We start from the raw sequence: 20,709 nt of genomic DNA, 5'->3' as shown, positions 1-20,709 counted from the left end.
ACTCCTTCAGCAGATTGTTAGGGAGTTATTCATGCAAGAGACACATCTTTACGTTAGACTGTCTGCTTTTCTCCTTATCCTCCTCTTCCTTCACTGACCCTTTGCATGTCTGACTGCTTCTTGTTTCCACTTAGAGAGTAACTGGCTTGACAATAACAAGCTCGGAGTGGAAAGCACGGCTTGACTCTGTTATCCTGATGTAAATCAAAGCCTGCCCGGTGAAGCCAGCGTGCTGGGCCTTGGGATGGTGGAAACTGGAGTGGCTCTGCTCTCAGAGTGGAGCTCAGCTACCTGCCAGGCTTGACACTGAGATGGGTAGAGCTGGTAGGGTCAGCAGGCCTCTAATTTTGTTAAGCTACCACCCAGCCTCGAACAACAATGGTAATTACGATCGATCCATTTCTAAAGCACAATTCAAAGTGAAACCTTAAAGTGTTAGGAGGATTTAGGAGGGAACTCTCTGCCCCTGACCCTGGGGACCAGCAAAGCCCAGCAGCTCTCCCCAAAGCCAGCGTGGGTGCTACCGCTTCTGAGGCTCAGTGCTCCCGATACTCCGAGACAAACAGGCTTCAACCACCAATTACAAAGTTAGAGGCAGCTGACATTTCAGGCTGTCTCCGTTTTCGGCTGCCAAAGCCGTAACATTCTGGTAAGGGCCTCATCTGACGGCAGGCATCTCCACTCCTTTGCAGGATCTTTGTGTACTCTGCAGGGAGATGCTTTCTCGGGGTGGGTGAGTGCAAGCAAGAACCAGCCTTGGGTGCTTTCAATTGCCAGCTGGAGGCATCTCCGCTTCAGCTATTGACTCATAACAAGCCTGGGAACATCAGCCGTTTCATCTCTATCTTCAGACTAAGCTGTGAAGTCACAACCTGCCCATGGCAGGGGGTTGGAGGCGGAGATCTTTGAGGTCTCTTCCCACCCCAATGGGTTGATGGATCTCTAACACACTCATCCCGCTGCCGCCACACCGTCCCCGCGACAGAAGCCAGGAGATGCCTGAGAGCTTCCCCGACAGGCCCGTGGCCGTGCCGCCTCCGAGCACAAGCAGCACAAGAGGACAGCTTCCCCTCACCCCAACTGGATACCCAGCTGGTAGAAACCCGCACGGCTCTCCCTGTACCCGCAGCCCTGGGGTAAGGCTGAGCTCAAGGACGTGCAAAAGAGGTCATGGAGGAGCCTGCACAGGGCAGCAGGCTCCCAGGATCCATGTGAAACATGCACAGCAGCTGTGCCTCTGCCAGTCCCCCCTGAACCCAAAGGTTCACTATTAAAGTCACGGCTGAGGACGAGGTATTAAAAATTTGCCAGGAGGTGAAAGAGTCGCTGAAACGATGGAGTATCTTAGAGCATCATCGCTCTCCTTTAAAACATTTCACTTGTGACTCAGTATTACCAACACTGAGAACATTTAATATGCAAGAGCCTATTCATGTACGCTAGCCAGATGCAGTTTTGCTTTGTGTTTCCTCCCTCTAGTGCTTTTTTTTTCCTAATCCCTCATTTCTTTTCAACCTTTTAAGCTCTCTCTCTAGTTTTACAGACAACACAATCAAGGTATCTGAACAAGGCCCTAGAGTTCCTGCTGGGGAACAGGAGGTTATTGTATTTTAGGGATAACTTCCTGTGTTTCCATTCCTCCTTCTAAAGCAATTTTTAGATATTTATTTACATTTAGTGCATGCTAAGCAGGGAAAGAACGTTGCACTGGAGACGGTACGCACGCCACAATCAGTATGTTCTGAGCCCAGCGTGGAGGGGGATCTTGTCTCTGTTTTCCTGCCCCCTGTGCAGGAGGTGGCCCAGGGACAGCACAGAAACACTCCAATACCCTAGCTGGGATGCCTGGAAGCACTGACCACAGCTCTGCTGCAGGGTTATCACCCCAGGAATCTAGCTTTGGGACAGTGTGCTCAGCCTGTTCCCTCTTCTGGTGTCACCTTCTCTGCGTAGAGCTTTCTGGTTTCCAGCAGATGAGCTAACGAATGTCACTCGACAGAAGGACCTCTCCTGCCACCTTACTGATCGTGCTGCTATGCAACATCTGAGATGCTCCAGGAAGAGACACAGGGCAGTTTCAGGGTAGAAGTCAGCTTGTTCCTCTTACCAAAGCCCCAGAGAGCCTCAGAAGTGCCCAGAGGACGTTACTAGAAAAGCTCGTCACGTTTGATTCTAGTTTCCAGCACTAAGGTTAAAGTTATCAGCAGTGCTCAGTGGCCAGACCTGGCCAAAACAAAGTCTACAGTAGAATTATTTACTGGCAGAAAGTTGACTAGGCATGAAGCAGTAGCTGCCAGCTGGCAAAGAGGATCCACAGCCAGACAAGACCTCCCTGGAGCTATCACCCATCATGTTTCCTATGATTTCCACGTCCCGATATTGATAAAGATCCAGGATCCTAATGAAGATGACAATTAAAGGTAAATTAGATGGATTCATATGCTTTTGACTCTATAATCAGTTTATGCTGCAGGGCTCAATGTTCAATGTAAAAGGTGGCATCCATAAAATGTGCTTGCACCCAGATTCCAACTTTGGTCCCAAAAGGGACTGGGAGGAATGGGGAAACAGGTCAAAGCATGATTGTCTTGATGGTGTTACAGGAGAAAAGGGATGTTTTATTTTTGGGGGAAAAAGCCCCCAATGCCCTGACCTTACTGGTTCTGATACCAACCAAGAGCTTTTAAACCACATCTCAGATCACACAGCACCCAGAGCTGGAGCATGATGCACACCTTCTTCAGGAAAGGGTTTGCTGATGCTGTAGGTCTGCCTGTTTTGCAAAACACCACACAGGTAGAGCAAGGGAGGTTATGGGAGAAAAACTTACAGGGTTATGACACGTAGGAAGAAGGTAGCACAAGCAAGAATCTTGCAGAAAAGCAGCAGATGCTAAAGAATTGTGTCTCAGGATTTCTACAGTGAAGGTGTAGAGAGGCCCTCAGACGCTGCACGTGGTGATAGACAGGGAAGCCTACGAAGACAAGCGCTACAATCAGCGTGGGGATGTTGTTGATAGCAGTAAGATCACCTGTTATGGATCCTGGCTGCCAGAAACTGGTACCCACTGGATCTGCACGTTGCAAGAACCTGCTTGGAGAAGCAGGCAGTAGGGTAAGAGGGCACAGAACCATCACCTCAGAGAAAGGTGGAAAGCAGAAGACAGGAAGATCTCCTGGGGTTAATATCTGGGGCAGTTCATGCTCTGTGAGACATTACAAGCTGCATTACTGGAGTTCAAACAGGGACCTGTAGGTGTAGAACTGGTGGAGAGGGGTCAGAGGAGCCACAATGATGCTCAGAGGGCTGGAGCAGCTCCCCTATGGAGAGAGGCTGAGGGAGCTGGGCTGGGTCAGCCTGGAGAAGAGAAGGCTGTGGGGGGACCTCACTGCAGCCTCCCAGTCCCTGAAGGGAGCAGAGGAACAGGAGGGGAATGGGCTTGTTAAAGGGCAGAGACTGGCAGGACAAGGGGAATGGACTAAAGCTAAAGGAAGGAAGGTTTAGATTAGATCTTAGGGGAAAGTTTTTTACAGAGAGTGGTGAGGGGCTGGAACAGGCTGCCCAGAGAGGGGGTGGGTGCCCCGTCCCTGCGGGTGTTCAAGGCCAGATAGGCTGGGGCCCTGGGCAACCTTGTGTAGCTCCAGGCCTGGAGGTTGGTGTCCCTGCCTGTGGCAGGGGGTTGGAGCTCTGGGACCCTTGGGGTCCCTTCCAACCCAGCCCAGTCTGGGATTCTGGGATTCTATGACCTCATCCTCCAGCTTGCTTTTTCAAAAGCCAGTGTTCAAAAGTGCTGTGCTTGCTCCTTCACTCATCTGGGAATCTATCAGGAACAGAAATAAGGACAAGTATTTTGTCCCCCATATTCCTAATATTATTATCAACAAGGAATCCTTCTAATAGATCAACAGTGCTGGTTTTAACCTAAGGATCTCACCTCTAGCAGATTTAAACTAAACCTGGCCTGCAGCTGCCAGAATCACCCCAGCCAGTGTGGACAGGCTGTCCCCCAGCTCACACAATGCAACTGACTTGGGTTTATTCTTCCTCTGGAAATCATTGTTTCTGAGCATGAGAAAGTTCAGCCCCTTGTGTGGTGCTGATTGTATCTGTAAAGAATTGTATCCCATAATCCAGTTTCTTACAAAAATTCAGAACAGGTTTCAACCTTAAATTTCACTTTTTTATCAAAACCAAAGCAGCTACAAAAGCCAAACTCCAGTTCACTCTCTACCCATGACAGTCTTTTCCCAGTACTGCCCCTCAAACCTCATCTCATCAGAAAATGTGCCCAGTTAAGGACAAGAAAAGACTTTGGGATTTGAATTGGGTTTTAATACAAATGTCTTCATGCTTTTTAGGAAATATGGATTAGAATAACGTTTATGTTGGGTTTAACCACTGCAATGCAGTGTTAGACCACAGAGGGCTACTGGTTTGTGCAGAAATGACAAGTCACAGGGTGTTTCATCTCTGTCTTGCCAGCTCATTGCTTTACAGGATGCTAACTTTAAGCAACTAAGTCTTATTTCCAGCCTCCAAGCAGAGAGGCAAGGCCAGAGAGGTGCCATGCACCTGCAGCTCCTACACAATTTGCTCTAATCAGGTTATCCTGCCTCTCCTGGGTGCTTCCAGGCAGCCTGTTATCTTAGTGGTTGGGTAGCTCAGTTCAGAGCCGAACGCTCCCTGTTCCTGCACTCAATGAACTCCATCCCCGTGCGACTGGCAGGCTGTGCTGAAGCTTAGTTACTTGCCCAAGACCACAGCAGACATCAAGAAGGGAGCACAGGTTTGACCCAAGACATGCCAGAGCTTAGCCACTGTCCATCCTTGCCCCTCTCTGGAAGCTGGAGAGATCTTGGGGGTGATTGAATTACAGCAGTGTTACCCAAAATACACAAGCCAAGCCTCAAGGGCTTTTACAGCTTAGGAAACAGAGCAAACACAACAGCAACGTGCTCAGCCTTGATTTTGTGCCATTTGTAAGAAATACTTCTGCCTGATCTTACTACTGCATCATGCTATCCTGCCTTTTCTCTCATCCCAGCCTGTACTGGGGTATCAGACCCACTTGGTGTTTTTCACTCCTATGTTGGTTTTTCACATCAATATGTGGAAGAACTTCTTCCCAGTGAGGGTGAGGGAGCCCTGGGACAGGCTGCCCAGGGGGTGTGGAGTCTCTATGGAGATATTCAAGACCCATCTGGATGCTGACCTGTGCACTCTGTCCTAGGGAGCTGCTTTGGCAGGGGGTTGGACCCCATGGGCTCTGGATATCCCTTCCAACCCCTGTGGCTCCGTGATTCTGTGATGCCTTTGATGCCCTTTGCCATTTCTTGTAGCTGGGAAAGCTTCTCTCTCGTGCTGGATGCTCACACTGGATGTGTGGGGTTGAGAGGCTCAGGATTTGGTTGTGAGTGAGGTGCAAAAAGTAAACAGATGTTTGAAGGGAAGAAAACTAAATTAGATCATGGAATTTCAGGATTGTTTCCTTTGGAGCCACTGCTGGGAACTTCTTAGGCACAGGAATAAGGACAAGTGTTTTCTTTCACTGCTGTATTCTCAACCTGAGGAAACTTCCCTGAGTTCATCTAAGGATTGTGCAGCTACAAAGTCACCTCTCAGCCCCTTTCTCACTCACCCATCCTGAGGCTGCCAAACCTCTCAAACGCCGGCAGCGGGCAGTGAGCTCCACGTTTCAGAACGCCTTTGTAGTCTGTGGAGCTATGTGGGTGTGAGATGGCCAAACAGAGGTGTCTACGCTGGGCTGAGCAGCTACAGGGACCTCACTTGTAAACATCTAAAGTGCAGACAGCCTAAATTTAGATATCTGAGTCAAGAGTAAATCTTACCCGCAGCGATAAGAAGCTCTTCATCGGGATCCAAGAGCAACAGAGGTTTGATGCTAGAAAACTCATGCCACTATGGCTTTTCTGCTCTTTTTATTACTGTTTCCTTTCCAAATTCAGGAAGATGAAAGTTAAGCTGTTCCTAGGTCTGTGCAGTAATTGCACAGTGGAATATAAACCAGCTGCCCTTATAACTCGTGAATAAAAATAACAACAGAGCTGGGGAATTCAGATCTCACAGTTCAGCGGGAGCCTATCCACTAATCCTGCTATGACTCTACTCTCTCAACAGAAATGTCATGGTGTATGAGTTGACTTGCATGAAGATCTTGTTCTTACTCATTGTTCCCAATCACTTCTTTGAACGATGCCAGGTTGAGAAACTGCAATCACAACATAATCTATAACCAACCAGGTAGGTCTTGGGATAAAGCACACCACACATTTTGGCTGCTAGATGCTACACCTCGAAGCTTCAGCAGTAGGCTGGAGAGAGGATGAAAGAATATTTTTGTAAATATAAAGCAGAAGGCACTAGACTGACTGTTTCTTGGCAAAGGAGGTGCAGACTGCCTGCCTGTGCCCACACAAGAGGCTGGAAACCAGTAACGGGGCTGACTTCGAGCGAGAGCAATTCATGTTCTCACTTGGTTGGAGAAGCTTAACGTTTGCACTGGTTGGGGATCACTAAATCAGCACCATGATCTGGACTGAGATTACAGCAGGTTAGTTTAGGCAGGATAAACAATCATTTCTGGGATGCTAGCGACCAAAAAGATGCTGCTGCTCCTTTGCCAGAAGTGTAACATAATTCTGAGATCTGCTGTTCCCTGCTCAACAGTTTCCAGACTCTTTGTGTTAAGGGTTCGTGCATCAATCATCCCCTTACTGCCCCTTCCTAGCTGCCATAAGCATCCTGCATTCCTTCATAACTCCATTTATTACAGAGAATCTGTAGGGAGCCAAGGCTGCTGCTTCCTTCTCTAATCTTTCTACGCTGGCACAATGAAAAATCCAGGAATCTCGATGGGAACAAGACTTTGTTTGGGATGCTGGGTTCCTTTTCCTCCCTGTTACCGATGGGAGCTGACAGCCCTGCACCCAGGGGCACGCCCTGGTGATGGGCAGCACTGCAGGAAGACCTTACAACAAGCACATTCACGCTCAGGGTAGGTGCCACCAGGTCCTCAGGGCCAGGGCAGAGCAGCACGCTCCAGTGCTCACCACAGCTGGAACTGAGAGCCTGGGCTCTCAATGTGGATGGTGTACATAAACTCTGCTATCCTATCTGCTATCCCTTGCAGCTTCAAGAGAAATGGGATGAGCCTTTCAGATCCAATCTTTCAATAAATGCAGCACTAGGATCTATAGTTTAGCTCTGCAAAATAGTAAAGAATCATCTGACTTGGGAATCCTGCAGCTACAAACATTTTAAGCCTTGAATTACGTTCTCCCTCTTCTGCCAAAAGACTCAGGGTGAAACAAAACAGCCTAAAGAAGAGGCAAACAATGTGGACCTTCTCCTTTAAGCTGGGACACCAGAGGTGCAAAAGCAGAAGCTCTTTTCCACAGCCATGAAGGCACGAGCTCTCCTTCCCTTCCAGGCAATAGGCAATAATGCCCTCCAGTCCCTATGGCTCATTGGGAAGTTAAATAAATGGAGTCTCTTTTGATTAGTACCAATTTTGTCCATATTCATCATCTGTGAGCACACACAGAGGAAGAGGTCAGGAGAAGGCAAAGCACCAGCCCTTCCTTTCCGTTGTTAATATTCTTGGAATTCAATAACGATAAAAGAAACAATTATGTGGACAATTATTTCAGTGTTTCCTTTCACAACAATCTAAAAGGTACAACATGAACAAGTGGGTTTTTGTGTGATCTGCTCTGTTCCCTCTGAGGGTAGGCTGATGTTTTCAATTACTCTTCTTTCCAAGATTGCATCGCGCAGATCAAATATTCATCTCGGAGCATTAAAAACCCAACCCAACCCCACCCCAGAGCCCATCATTCTCCATTTATGTAAATTTTATTCTTGACAATTAGCAAAGAAGGCCACATCCAGAAGTTGGTGCATTTGCAAGAGCATTCTATTCATGCCTTCATTTTTTTTTTCAGGCTTGATTGTTCCAAACTCCGCTGAATAATGGAATGAATAGATGATAGCACACAAGAATATTTCCTTTTAAAGAAGACATTCAATTATTCTGTTTTAGAGGATGTGGAGCATTAAAGTCACTTGCAAAGAGCTTCAAAAAAAAAAAAAAGGGCTTTTTAAAAACATTGTGGGGTTTTGTTCAAGATTATTTTGGGTTAAAGGAGTTTTGTGAAAGTGCCCAAGGGATTTAGGAGCTTAAATCCAGGAAAAAGCCAAGGAGGGCAGAGCTCTTAGGAGACCTACCTATCTCTGTACCTTTATTTAAAGGAATTGTGAACAGGCAGAGAGAGAGAGGAAGGCAGGTTTGTTTAAAATGTAAATAATTTCCCCATGAATTATGCTATACTTTATGTGAGAAGTGAATTCATGTCTATACATGTAGAAACATGTGCCTCAAATATATATCTGACTACTTTTTTAACAGCAAGAGTACCACAGGTTTGCTAATGCCAGAATTCCTGTGCTCAAAGGATCTCAGGAAAAGAATGGCTTTGTATGAGGTAAAACAAGACCCAGGGCAGGCTCACTGAGGAAACAGAAAGAGGGAAGAAGGGAGACTTCATGGCCTCACATCTGCAAGGTGTAAATGTAGGATGAAGGGAACACCAGGGACCTCAGTCCCAGGCTGAGAAGTAAGGGACACTGCCAGGGCCAGGCAGAGGAGCATCCTATGGAGGTGGAATGTGTATCGCTGCAGCCACAGGAAACACACAGGCTGAGTGGAACTGAGGAAAAGGTGCCAAAAAGAGGGTGAGAGCCAGCCACCTGAACTTTCTTACCCTTCCTCTCTGAAATGCAGAGAACAAGTACAGTTCTGTTTTGAAGAAGTTGCTCTACAGACATTTTATTGACTCATTAAGGTCGAGGCCCCGTATCTATAAAAACACTTGGCTGGTGCCAAGCACAGCTGGGTAAGCTGAGCTGAAATGCTGGGGATGCAGAGAGCCAGGGCAGGAGACGTTGTGCCCAGGACACCCCACCCTGCAGCAGAAGGACACAGCACCCAAGCAGTCTAATGTGTGGTGGGTGTCCATCCCTCCTTCTACCTCCACCTGCCAGATTAATTGAACCCAACACCTTTTGGCCTGGTTTATGTTCTACCAAGTGATCTGGGACTCAGATTGCCTTGGATTGTGCTCTCCTCTGCTCAGCACCAGCCAGACTTAGAGCTCCATTTGTCTCCTATCTCTTTTTTTCAGCAGAGCTACTTTTAAAACCCGGTGCTGCCTGAATTTCTAATTCTTCAAACATTTGCAGAAATAGAGATTTCATCCCACACAATGGATTATCCGAGAGCAAAAGAAATACTGGCACAAATATCCCTCCAGTTCGGGTTTATTCTACAGCAAAGCAAATAATCTGAAAGAACAGAAGTCTGGTGGCCTGACTCCCATGTGTAGGTAGCACTGATGAGTAACTTCCAATCCCTGTCTGCAATACTTCACTGTAACTTCAGCTAGTCATCTCGTGCCTTAAATAGACCAGAAAGCTTTTCATTACAGCAGGAAGATAGAGCAGCCTTTGGAAGCTGAGTCTCCCTTCAGAACACTGCAAGGAAATGGTACAGCCTGTAACTTCCCCGTGGTCTGGCCAAATCCAACCCTTTCCATGCCTCACTGAGGGCAAATCAGGCCTGATAAACCTCATGGCCTTTTATGATGGAGTAACAGAGATGGTGGACAGGGGAAGGAGGACAGATGTCACCTTCCTGGACTTGTGCAAGGCCTTTGACACTGTGTTATGTTGTGTATGAGAGGGGTAGGAAACTGAGGTGCACCAAAGCATGATCCAGGGTGAAAGACAAGTTTTAAAGCCCAGACCTGCTCTTGAGCCAAAGAATGAGGAATAGCTGAACAAAACAAGCCTTCAGGACATCCTGACGTGAACAAGCAGGGAGCACCCTGACCAGTGCTGCCTAAACAGAGAAGCTGATATGTTCAGAAAACCCCCAAACTTGGGGGCACAACACATTTGTACCATTCTGAAACTGAAGCAGGAAATTTCTAGATAAGATCAGGTGGCATCTCACTCTTTCTTGTGTCTCTACACCTGTCAGAAAGGGATGTGATGGGTGGGGAACTGGAAAAGGAGATTTTTCTACACTGATGCAGCGAGCTTTCTGCCACACATCCAGCATGGTGTGCAAGCTGGGTGTCTAAACAGCCTGAAGTTCTCAGAGACTCTGGGGTTTTTCCTTTGGATTCCAGCTGAAGTTCCTGCTACTGAAAAGGAGATAGAGAAAACCACGTTTTGTTCTTTTCATTCCAAAGACCTAGAAAGGAAAGAGGGCATAGTTCCTGAGACAGAGCCTAAAAATAGCAGTTTAGGGTTTGCCTCCAAAAGAGCACTAAATACATGTTTAATTTTAACCACATGTGTGTTCCCATCTCGATTCAACACCATGTTCAAGCATGAAGCACACACTTCACTGGCCTTTAAAAACAGACCCTCAGAGCTCAGCTCATACGCGTGTGCTTCAAACCAGAGCCACAACTGCTCGTGCCCCTCCTCTGAGCAGGTATTTAAGCATCACTTTGCCCTTGTGTGTAAGGAAAAGGAGGGCTTTGTTACAGCAAAGGCTGCTCTACTGCCATGCCAAGCACTGCAGTGCTCCAAAGACATCTGCTGAGAGCGCTCGTTTCATTGGGATCCTCTGAGGAAAGCCTGGGCTGTGGAAAATAGATGGAAGGAAGGAAGCATCTGGTTTCATACTGAATGTGTTCCTACAAGAAGATGGATTTTTTTTTTGGTCCCAAAAAGAAGGCCCAGGAAAGAAACTCAGTGCAAAAGCCAACTGGGAGAGTAAAGGGTTCAAAAGAGCAGAGGAGACCTTTTGTTAGGAAAAGGGAAGGAGGTGGGACATCCACCCAGAGCTTGTGACTGCACACACAGAACACTGTTCCATGGGCTCTCTGAAGATCTGGGGTGGTTTTGTGGCAGTGGCAGTGGCCACTGTGCAAAGTGGGAGATAGAAAACTCAGCAAAGACCCACAGAGTGGCTGTTTTGTCAGGAGGGATGGTGATACTGGTAACCCAAGGCGAGTACAATGATTTTGACAGTGATAAACTCCTGAGTGGCTGTGAAATCCACACAGAAAGGAGTTTGTAGAGTGAGGCTGTAGAGGGAGAACACAATCCTCCTGCCTTGCCTGTTCCTCCACATGACACAATAGTGGGAGAGCTTCCAAGGCACTCATTAGCCAAAAGTGTGAATGTTGGCCAGATGGTTCCTTTGGATCCTGAGTAGTCACGAGGATCAGAGCTGGGATTTCTGGTGGGGTCGGTGAGACCCGCAGCTACAACAGGCGTTGCTGCTGTTGTCTGGTCAGCCATGGTCACACTGCTCTTGCTTTACTAAACCCACAGGCCTTGGGTGAAGCCCTGGGCTCAGCAGCAGCCAAACCAGCAGCAGCCAAAGACAGCTGAACAGATTGTCTTGTGGTTCTTCGAACTGTCTCATTGGTCATTTGAACATCTCCTGCCAAACCTGATCCAGCATCTTCCTTTATGTCATCAGCAAGAACAGGCAGGTTAAATTCTGAATCCAGAGGATAGCCCTAAATCTATCTCCTGAAAGCTGGGGTGTGGGCTCTGGCTAGTTCTCCCCCAAACATCTTGTCATCCAGGTTCAGAGGAGCCACGGGGATGCCCAGAGGGCTGGAGCAGCTCCCCTATGGAGAGAGGCTGAGGGAGCTGGGCTGGGGCAGCCTGGAGAAGAGAAGGCTGTGGGGGGACCTCACTGCAGCCTCCCAGTCCCTGAAGGGAGCAGAGGAACAGGAGGGGAATGGGCTTGTTAAAGGGCAGAGACTGGCAGGACAAGGGGGATGGATTAAAGCCAAAGGAAGGAAGGTTTAAGTTAGCTCTTAGGGGGAAGTTCTTTCCAGAGAGAGTGGTGAGGGGCTGGAAGGGGCTGCCCAGAGAGGAGGTGGGTGCCCCATCCCTGGGGGTGTTCAAGGTCAGGTTGTGTAGCTCCAGGCCTGGAGGTTGGTGTCCCTGCCTGTGGCAGGGGGTTGGAGCTCTGTGATTCTTGGGGTCCCTTCCAACCCAGCCCAGCCTCTGATTCTATGATTCCTAGGGAAAATCCATGAATGATGCAGGAGAGAGTGCTGATACTTCTGTTGTGCTACATAAAACCCCCACAGCCCCGTATCACCTAAATTCACGATGTGAACTGGGGAAAAGAAAAGCCTATTTTCTGCAGTGGGTGCTTCCACTGTCAGCAGAACAGTGTGATGCTCCCTCTCCTAACAGTTCTTGTAAGGCAGAACAACATTTGACATTGCTTCTGTAGCATTCATTATAATATTCATTACTGCAACATGAAGTTCATCTGTGAATGAGCATCTCGCACACCCCACCTGCGCTTTCAGATGCACTACCCATTCTGACTGGTTAGACACCTCTCTCTCTCTAAAGCATGGATGTTTAGCTCTCAAAATATGTAAAATTACACACATCTCCAGAAATATATAGTTACATACAGCCAGTGTCCTCTTTTCCTGAGTGGATGAACACAGACCCACTTCTAACTCCAGTTTCACATGGGATCTGGTTCCCTCCACACACTGAAGCTACTTGGGAATGAAAATTAATTCCTAGTAGATTGTTTTCCTTCCTCATATCCACCCCAAATAACCAACTTCAGTTTGAACCAATTGCTAATAGACTTTTGGGGCAGTTTTCACCCAGCTTCTCTCTTTGTTTGCCCCTGATAACAACACTCCTCCTAGCAGAACCAAGGCAGAGTGACACAATCAAGCCACCCATGACCATGCCAGTGAAGACACTGGTCAAATGATGAGCTGATGGATGGCAAAGCAGGCAGACCTTCTCCCAGACCTAGAGATGATATACCCATGTCTCCTTTTTTAAATCAGGAGGAGGGAAGGTTTAAATTAGATCTTAGGGGGAAGTTTTTTTACAGAGAGAGTGGGGAGGGGCTGGAAGGGGCTGCCCAGAGAGGGGGTGGGTGCCCCATCCCTGGGGGTGTTCAAGGCCAGGTTGGCTGGGGCCCTGGGCAACCTTGTGTAGCTCCAGGCCTGGAGGTTGGTGTCCCTGCCTGTGGCAGGGGGTTGGAGCTCTGGGACCCTTGGGGTCCCTTCCAACCCAGCCCAGTCTATTATCCTATATTCTATCTCTTTATTAAGCACAAATGCACTTTTTTTTCTCCCCTCAAGTTAGATTATCCCCTGCTCTGTTCCAGAAAACTCTGTTGCACTTGAAACAAAGGTTGAAATTGCTATCACACACTGGGTGCTTTAATAAAAGGGGCTTAATATGGAAATGAAACAAATCTAGCAGTAGAAAAATAAGCAGAATCAAAATCCATTTAACTGAAACCTGAAGCTCTTTATATTTAAATCATAATACACTTACAGAGCAGCTTCACTAAAAACTGTCCTTGTCAGAGATAGCCCTTTATTCTTTCTTCTATACTGCTTGTCAAGTAGCTAATTCAAGTAGCTAATTGTGAAAATAACTAATCCAACCACCACGTTTTCCTTCAATTATTTTCTTCTTCATCCCTTTTCATTTCTTATTCCCATGTATTTTTACATCATCTTTTAATTAGATTATAGAGTAACAGAATCATAGTGGTTAGGGTTGGAAGGGGCCTCAAAGATCATCAAGTTCCTAATATCCAATCTAAATCTTCCCCCTTCCAATTCAAACCCATTCCCCCTTGTCCTGTCACTCCAGGCCCTTCTGAAAAGTCCCTCCCCAGCTTCTTGAAGGCCCCTTCAGGGACTGGAAGGTGCTATAGGATCTCCCTGCAGCCTTCTCTTCCCCAGGTCAAACAAGCCAAACTCTCTCAGCCTGTCTACACAGGAGAGGTGCTCCAGCCCTCTGAGCATCTTTGTGGCCTCCTCTGGACTCTCTCCAACAGGCCCATGTCCTCCTTACACTGGGGACTCCAGAACCTGACACAGTATTCCAGGTGGGGTCTCACAAAGCAGAGCAGAGGAGCAGAATCCCCTCTCTCAGTCTGCTGGCCACACTTCTGGTGATGCAGCCCAGGATGTGATTGGCCTTCTGGGCTGTGATAATAAGGACAGGCAATGTCTGTCAGTGTGTTCTACCCAAACCCAAAGAGCTCTGATGATCTGCTGTGCATTTGGGCTCAATAATAACAATATTAGGTTCTTAATATAAATAATATATTATAACATCATAACAACAATTTTCCTCCATCAATGTAGAGACTTCAAAGAACACTCAATATGTTAAATGATACTGTTTGGGCTCATGGTGTATTAAATCTCATACAGTCTCTAAAAAGGGTCCCTCCACATGACATGTGAGCCCAGAAAATGCCACCCATCCTGGTATTTTTCAAGCAGGCTTGAAAAGAAGGCTTCAGGGAGACCTTACAGAGACCTTGAAACCCATGAAAGGTGCCTGTAGGAAAGCTGGGGAAGAGCTGTCCTCAAGGGCAGGGAGTGATAGGATGAGGGGTGATGGGTTTAAACTAGAAAAGGGGAGATTTAGGTTGGTATTAGGAAAAAATTCTTCAATATGAGGGGGGTGTATCACTGGTACAGGCTGCCCAGAGAGGTGGTGGAGGCTCCATCCCTGGAGATATTCAAGCTCAGGCTTGATGGGGCTGTGAGAGACCTGCTCTGGTGAAGATGTCCCTGCTCACTGCAGGGGGTTGGACTAGATGAGCTTTACAGGTCCCTTCCAACCTCACCCATTCTATGATTCTGTATTTTTTTGCATAAAAGCCATGAGGATGGAGACACATTTATAAAAGAGAAATATTAGAGATAAGACAATTCTGCTTGTCACAGCCTGACTAGATCTGGGCAAAACTGGGTATGAGAACTCTTCCCATCCTACTCCAAACTATTTGGTGGTTTACTTCATGTTAAGGGAAATAATAAATAAAAAAAGCTAAGCAGCTATTTTTATGCTCCTTGGCCTTGAGTGTAAACAAATCACCTCCAATGAATTAGCCATCTCTAAGGTCTCTCATCACGTCGTCACACAGCAGCTGCACACTTGTGTTCTTCCAGGAGGAGTGTCACTTTGAAAGAAGTTTCCTATTTTTTGCAAGTGAAGAACAAGTGTGTTTGATTTCAACAGAAACCAAGTAACTAAGTTATTCTTCTTTGATTAAATCCTAGGAAGAAAGAATAGAAAATCTCCAAGTGGATACATTTTCTTTACTGCTCTTCCACTACAGATGCAGCAAATGTGGGCCTGTGTGAATTGTGCCACTCGTCCCATCTCCCTGCAAACAGGAGCTGCAGCATGGCAGCAGCACCCAGGAACTGGGGGCTGAGAGCTGCTGGGTCCCTGAGCCCAGGCTCTTCCTCCAGGGTTTCTTTATTCTTCCTGGTCTGACACTGTTCAGCAGACAGACAGCTGTCTGTAGATATTGAGGACAATGCTAAGTTCTTGAAGTCCTCAAATCAATTTGTATTTGGGAAATAACTAGAGATATTCCCAATAACACAAGATGGTAAAACCTTCCATGGAACTCTTTCCTGCCTTAGCAGTCAGTAAGATTGGAGTTCCTAGTGCCTCCTAGGAAAAAACATCCAGAGTATCTAATTCAGGAGCTGCTAGAATTAACTAAAAGACTTTCTCAGTCTCTATTTAAATGTCACCATTTGAAGACTGCAGTGAGGTCCCCCCACAGCTTCTCTTCTCCAGGCTGCCCCAGCCCAGCTCCCTCAGCCTCTCTCCATAGGGGAGCTGCTCCAGCCCTCTGAGCATCCCCAGGGCTCCTCTGACCCCTCTCCACCAGCCCCACATCTTCCTTGTGTTGGGCCCCAGCTCTGGGCACAGGACTCCAGCTGGGGCCTCAGGAGGGCAGAGCAGAGAGGGACAATCCCCTCCCTGTCCCTGCTGCCACCCCTCTGCTGCTGGAGCCCAGGATCCCATCGCCCTTCCCAGCTGCCTCAGGGGAAGTTCCTCCTCCCCCATTACCCCCAGGTCCTTCCCAGCAGGGCTGCTCTCCAGGAGCTCCTCTCCCAGTCTGTACTGGGATTCCTCCAGCCCAAGTGCAACACCTGACACCTCACAGTGTTGCTCCTCACTATGTTCACCCACCTTTCCAGCCCATCAAGACCCCTCTGGATGGCTTCCTAACCTTCTATTGCACCAACCACACCCCTCAGCTTGGTGTCATCCCCAAACTTGCTGAGGCTGCACTCAATCCCATCATCAGTCACTGATAAAGATGTTAAACAGCCCCAGTCCCAAGACAGAGCCCTGGGGACAGGGTGTGTTACTGACCTTCACAGGGACACAACATTTGTCCCCCTGACTTTTCACTACATGCCCCAGCTGTGATACACCTCCAGATAACATTGCCCTATCATTTCAGGAAAGAAAAAAATCTCCAACATAGTATTTTTTAAACATTTGCAGGGGGAAAACATTTTTTCCAGATGCTGGCTCCTTAGGAAATATTAAAGATACCTGCTGAAACCTTTATAAGGAAGTGCCTCATTGCAGAGTGTGTATTGCCAGCCCAGCTGTCATCACGACCTGTGCAGCTCCCTAACTGCCTACATATGCCCGTGGCTGAAGGAACCACACAGACCTGGCCCCAGGGGGGTTTGGCACTGGAAGACATTTGTACATCACCTGAATGGCCACAAAATAAAGTTAACCCCCCCCAAAACCTGATATTTTAAACCAAAATAAGTTTGGATGTTAGAATTCCTTCATGTGGACTTTGCTTGCCTATGCTCATGAAATCCAGGTCTAGCAGAGACAACCCTCAAGCCCAGCTGAGAAAGGAAAGCAGGCAAGAGGAATCCTGCCACCCCAGCAGTGTGCTGGCAGAACACACCTCCCCCTGGATATCCACTGGGAACAGGAAACATCCCCTGTACCCACTGGCCTTTTTCCAGCCCCTCTGGCTTCTCCCTAACGGATGTAAGTACTGCATACCCACTGCAGTGTGGCCTAAAATGATGACATTTCATTTTAATTGAAATCAAACATACTGTCCCACTGGGGAAGAAAAGAGTAAACCAAATTTTAATAGGAATTCACACAAGTACAGAAGAGTAGTTTTCTCCTTCCTGTATTATCTTTCCATGGAAATCCAAGAACAAATATTTTGGGGGGAATAGATGAAATCTATTCTTAGTTAAACTGTCCTGAAATGAGTGAATTTAGAGTGAGTCTTGGTTTGTATCCTGTGCTCCTGGGGAAATGAGACTGCACTGGTTACATGTTCACTAAACTACAGCCCTCCTCCTGAAGTTCCCAACATGTACCTATAGATTCAGGCTCTAAAATTAAAGTTTATCAATACAGGGAGTCTGTTCCAAGTCTAGAGTGGAACAACTTTGGGATTATTGTTCTTATTATGGAAGAAAAGTGCTATTTTCTATGTTTTATGTAAAGAGTTGTTCTGATAAAACCAGAGAGAGTCATCTCTTTTCTGTAAAGAAGCAGCCCTGCAGAATGAGATGCTGGCACAAGGATTCCTCTTCAGAGTCACACTCTGCTTTACTCAGGACCTTTCCTACTTGTGGAACTCCCACTCTGCACTCCCAGGATTTCCCTCCCAACTCTCAAGGAGGCAACACACAGTGACACCCTGTCAACTGGTTACACCAAGAGACCACACCACACCTTGGCTACTTCTTGCTAAGATGCCACTTTTGGGGCTGGTTTTCCCCCTCTGTGTACCTTCCCCTGAGGGAAACACAACATCCTCTGATATCCCCACTGCCCATGGCTGGTCTGATACCCATATTTTACACTTTCTTTCAGTCACACCCATTTTTCAGTCCCCAGCCCTCATGCTGCAGAGCAGATCTCTCCTGACAAAGCCTGAGCACAGGTTTTAGGAGTTGTTATGAACTCCTACAGCAACAGTGTCCTCCTGAACAACTGACACTGTAGCACCGAGTTGCACAACCTCCCCTGAGTGGGGTGCCCTGGACTCTGCAGGAGGAGGAGGTATCAAATCCTCAGCTTAAAAGACCTAAGGGCCAGACCTAGAGAGATGCTTTGATTTGTTGTTATTAATGGAACACATTGGTAAGTTCTCAAGGCAAACCAATACATTTTGACTGCAATTAAAGAGCAGAACAATCTTAAAGGGGAAGAGCAGACAAAGAAATGCCAAGTGTAGAGTGCTGAAGTGTCAAAGCTTGAAGAGCCAGAGGTGGGGTGATGGAAGGGGCATGTCCTCCCTCTCCTTGAGAACCCTGTCCTTTTCTCACCTGCTCACAGACTCCTCAGCTGAGAGCCAGGTAAGATTTTAGTCAGTTTCAGATGTATTTAAAATTCAGCAGGAAAAATTTACAAGTCTCATAGGACTTGGACACATCCCTCAGGATTCTGAGGTGGTTCTTTGGAAACATCTTGGTTCCTTTTCCTTTGTCCCCAAAAGTTTCAGCATGGTGAATTAAACCTCCCATTTGTTCTAAGGAGAATTCAGCTCTAAATGAGAATTTTGACCCAACACTTGAGTGATTTAGCTACTGAACATCTTTACCAACCACACAATGTACTACAGATTCAAGGTTCCTTGCAAACATGAATTAGCCCATGCATACCTGTGAAGCAGAAGAGCCTTTAAAATGTTTCTAATTATAAAATAAGCTATAAACTGTAGAAAATATATCTATTTAACTATATAATTCCACCATATGGTTACTGATGTTGCAAAGTCAAGTACCTCAACCACAGTTCTGTCCCCTGGTTTGGTTTTTTTTGACCTTGTTTCCCAGAATGAAGCAGAATGTAACAAGGAAGCACAAAGAGATCTATCAGAGGTTACAGAGAAACTGCAAGGTTGTTGCCTCTTTCATTTGTCCCCCCTTTTTTTAGGGGGAAACAAAGCAAGCAGTTTAGTGGATTTGGGACTTTACTCAATAAATTTATTAAGTTCAACTTTGTTCCAACCCTGCTTCATCACAAAGAATAACATGGCAGCTCTGGATCACATTTGTTCAACCTATGAAGTTAGCAGGAGGGAAAAGAATTAAGACTACCTTGGCCCAACCTAGACATCTCAGTTATCACCACCTCTTCTCATGGGCATGCCATCACAGCCATGAGGATGCACTCTGGTACCCCTGGATGTGTCTGGAAGCCTTTCATAAACTGTGTTTATTCCCATTCCCACCCCCAGTGTGGTGTTGTGCAAGTTCCTACCTCCTGGGATGCTGAGGTTTGCCTGGTGAGGCTCTGAGGCACGGCTGAGCAGACAAGCTTGGTTCCCACCACGTTCCATCTCCGAGCTGAAGCTGCAGCTGCTGGCTCTGAGGGCAGCACTGCCCCAGGCACACAGGATGTTCTGGTCTATTGACCCAGCTGAGAGCAGAAGAAATGAAATCCTGATTTTTCCTGCTTTACAATTCACCCCACCTGCATCCTGACACATCCCAAACCCTGAGGGTGCCAGGCTTCCTCTCAAGACAGACCAGCAGGACCTTCTTCACAGGCAAAAATACATGTCACTGCCATCACTGGCTGGAACAAGCCCTTCTAAGGTTTTCTACCTTCCAACTGCTCTGCAATACTTAGACTTTTTGGTGAATACCTGGATGTTTTGGTGAAGGGTGCTTAAATTTACTACCACCAGTTTGCTGACCCTTCCATGGACTATGGGCACAGTCACACAGCAGTGGTGAGTTTGCATAAGGTGCAGCTTCTGAGAGCACATGCTGGGCATCCTGGCTCCAGCCTTAGTTACAGAAACTCACCAGGTCTTACTGTCTTATTTCTGACCCTGTGAAAACTACTGACTTGCTTTTCTCCTGGTTTAGCACTCAGTGTCCAAGACACCACTGTGCATAAAGTGAAGCATGGCATTCTATAGATGTCTGTGGCCAACAGTGCCCTGCCTGTTTTCAGACTTACACAGCAAATGAGTGAAGGGGGGAACAACTGCAAGGTGTTACCTCTGGGCAGAACACAAGATACATCCCTGATTCTGTGCCAAAAATACCCAGTTTTTTAAAATTACCTCTCACTACAAGTTGCTTAAAGTGTATCCAAGCAAAGAAAGGCAACACCCATGGAAGGAGTTACTGGCAATAACCTTGTGGTTTCAGCCTCATTCCTTGAAAAATGACTCACCAGGAACAAGAAAAAAAGGGAGAAAAGATCTCATCTTAATTATTGTCCTGGCCCCACCACGGCTCCTTGTGCCGAGCTGGCACGCGAGGCGCTTGCTGAGCGGCAGAGCCAGCACCCTTCTCCCCCTCAGCACAGGACAACTGAGCCTGGCAGCTGAGCACGGCCAGGAAAGCCCTGGGAGAAGCCGTAGACAGGCCGACACCGAGAGCCAGGCAGTGGCAAGCGCTCCATCAGCACCGCCTGCGGTGATGGACAGGAGAGCATCAACACTGTAGCTGCAGCCAGCTTCTTCAGCACACATTTTTGACACAGGCATTAATTACTTCATCACATGCCATATTTTGGTTTACAGAGGGCCCCTTGCTTGGTCCCATGCACAGAGTGGATCGTGTGTGCCGAGCACACGGCCCTACAGCCGCTTGCTTTGCCACCATCATTTGGTGTGTGGCCCTCAGAGCCGGTGAGGGCTCCGCACGCAGGCTGCGCACGCCGTGCCGCCAGCCACTTCCACACGGGCTCCTCCATGGATATGGGAGCAGCATGGAACAGTCATCAACTTCATTTCAAAATGCCCAAAGAGTTCATCTGCAAACCTATGAAGAGTATCCAGAGAACATGTGCACGCTCAGCTTTGTCAGGGGTTTA

The sequence above is a fragment of the Gallinula chloropus genome (assembly GCF_964237585.1).
Source record: "Gallinula chloropus genome assembly, chromosome: Z".
NCBI lineage: Eukaryota > Metazoa > Chordata > Aves > Gruiformes > Rallidae > Gallinula > Gallinula chloropus.
This window is presented reverse-complemented; position numbering follows the sequence as displayed.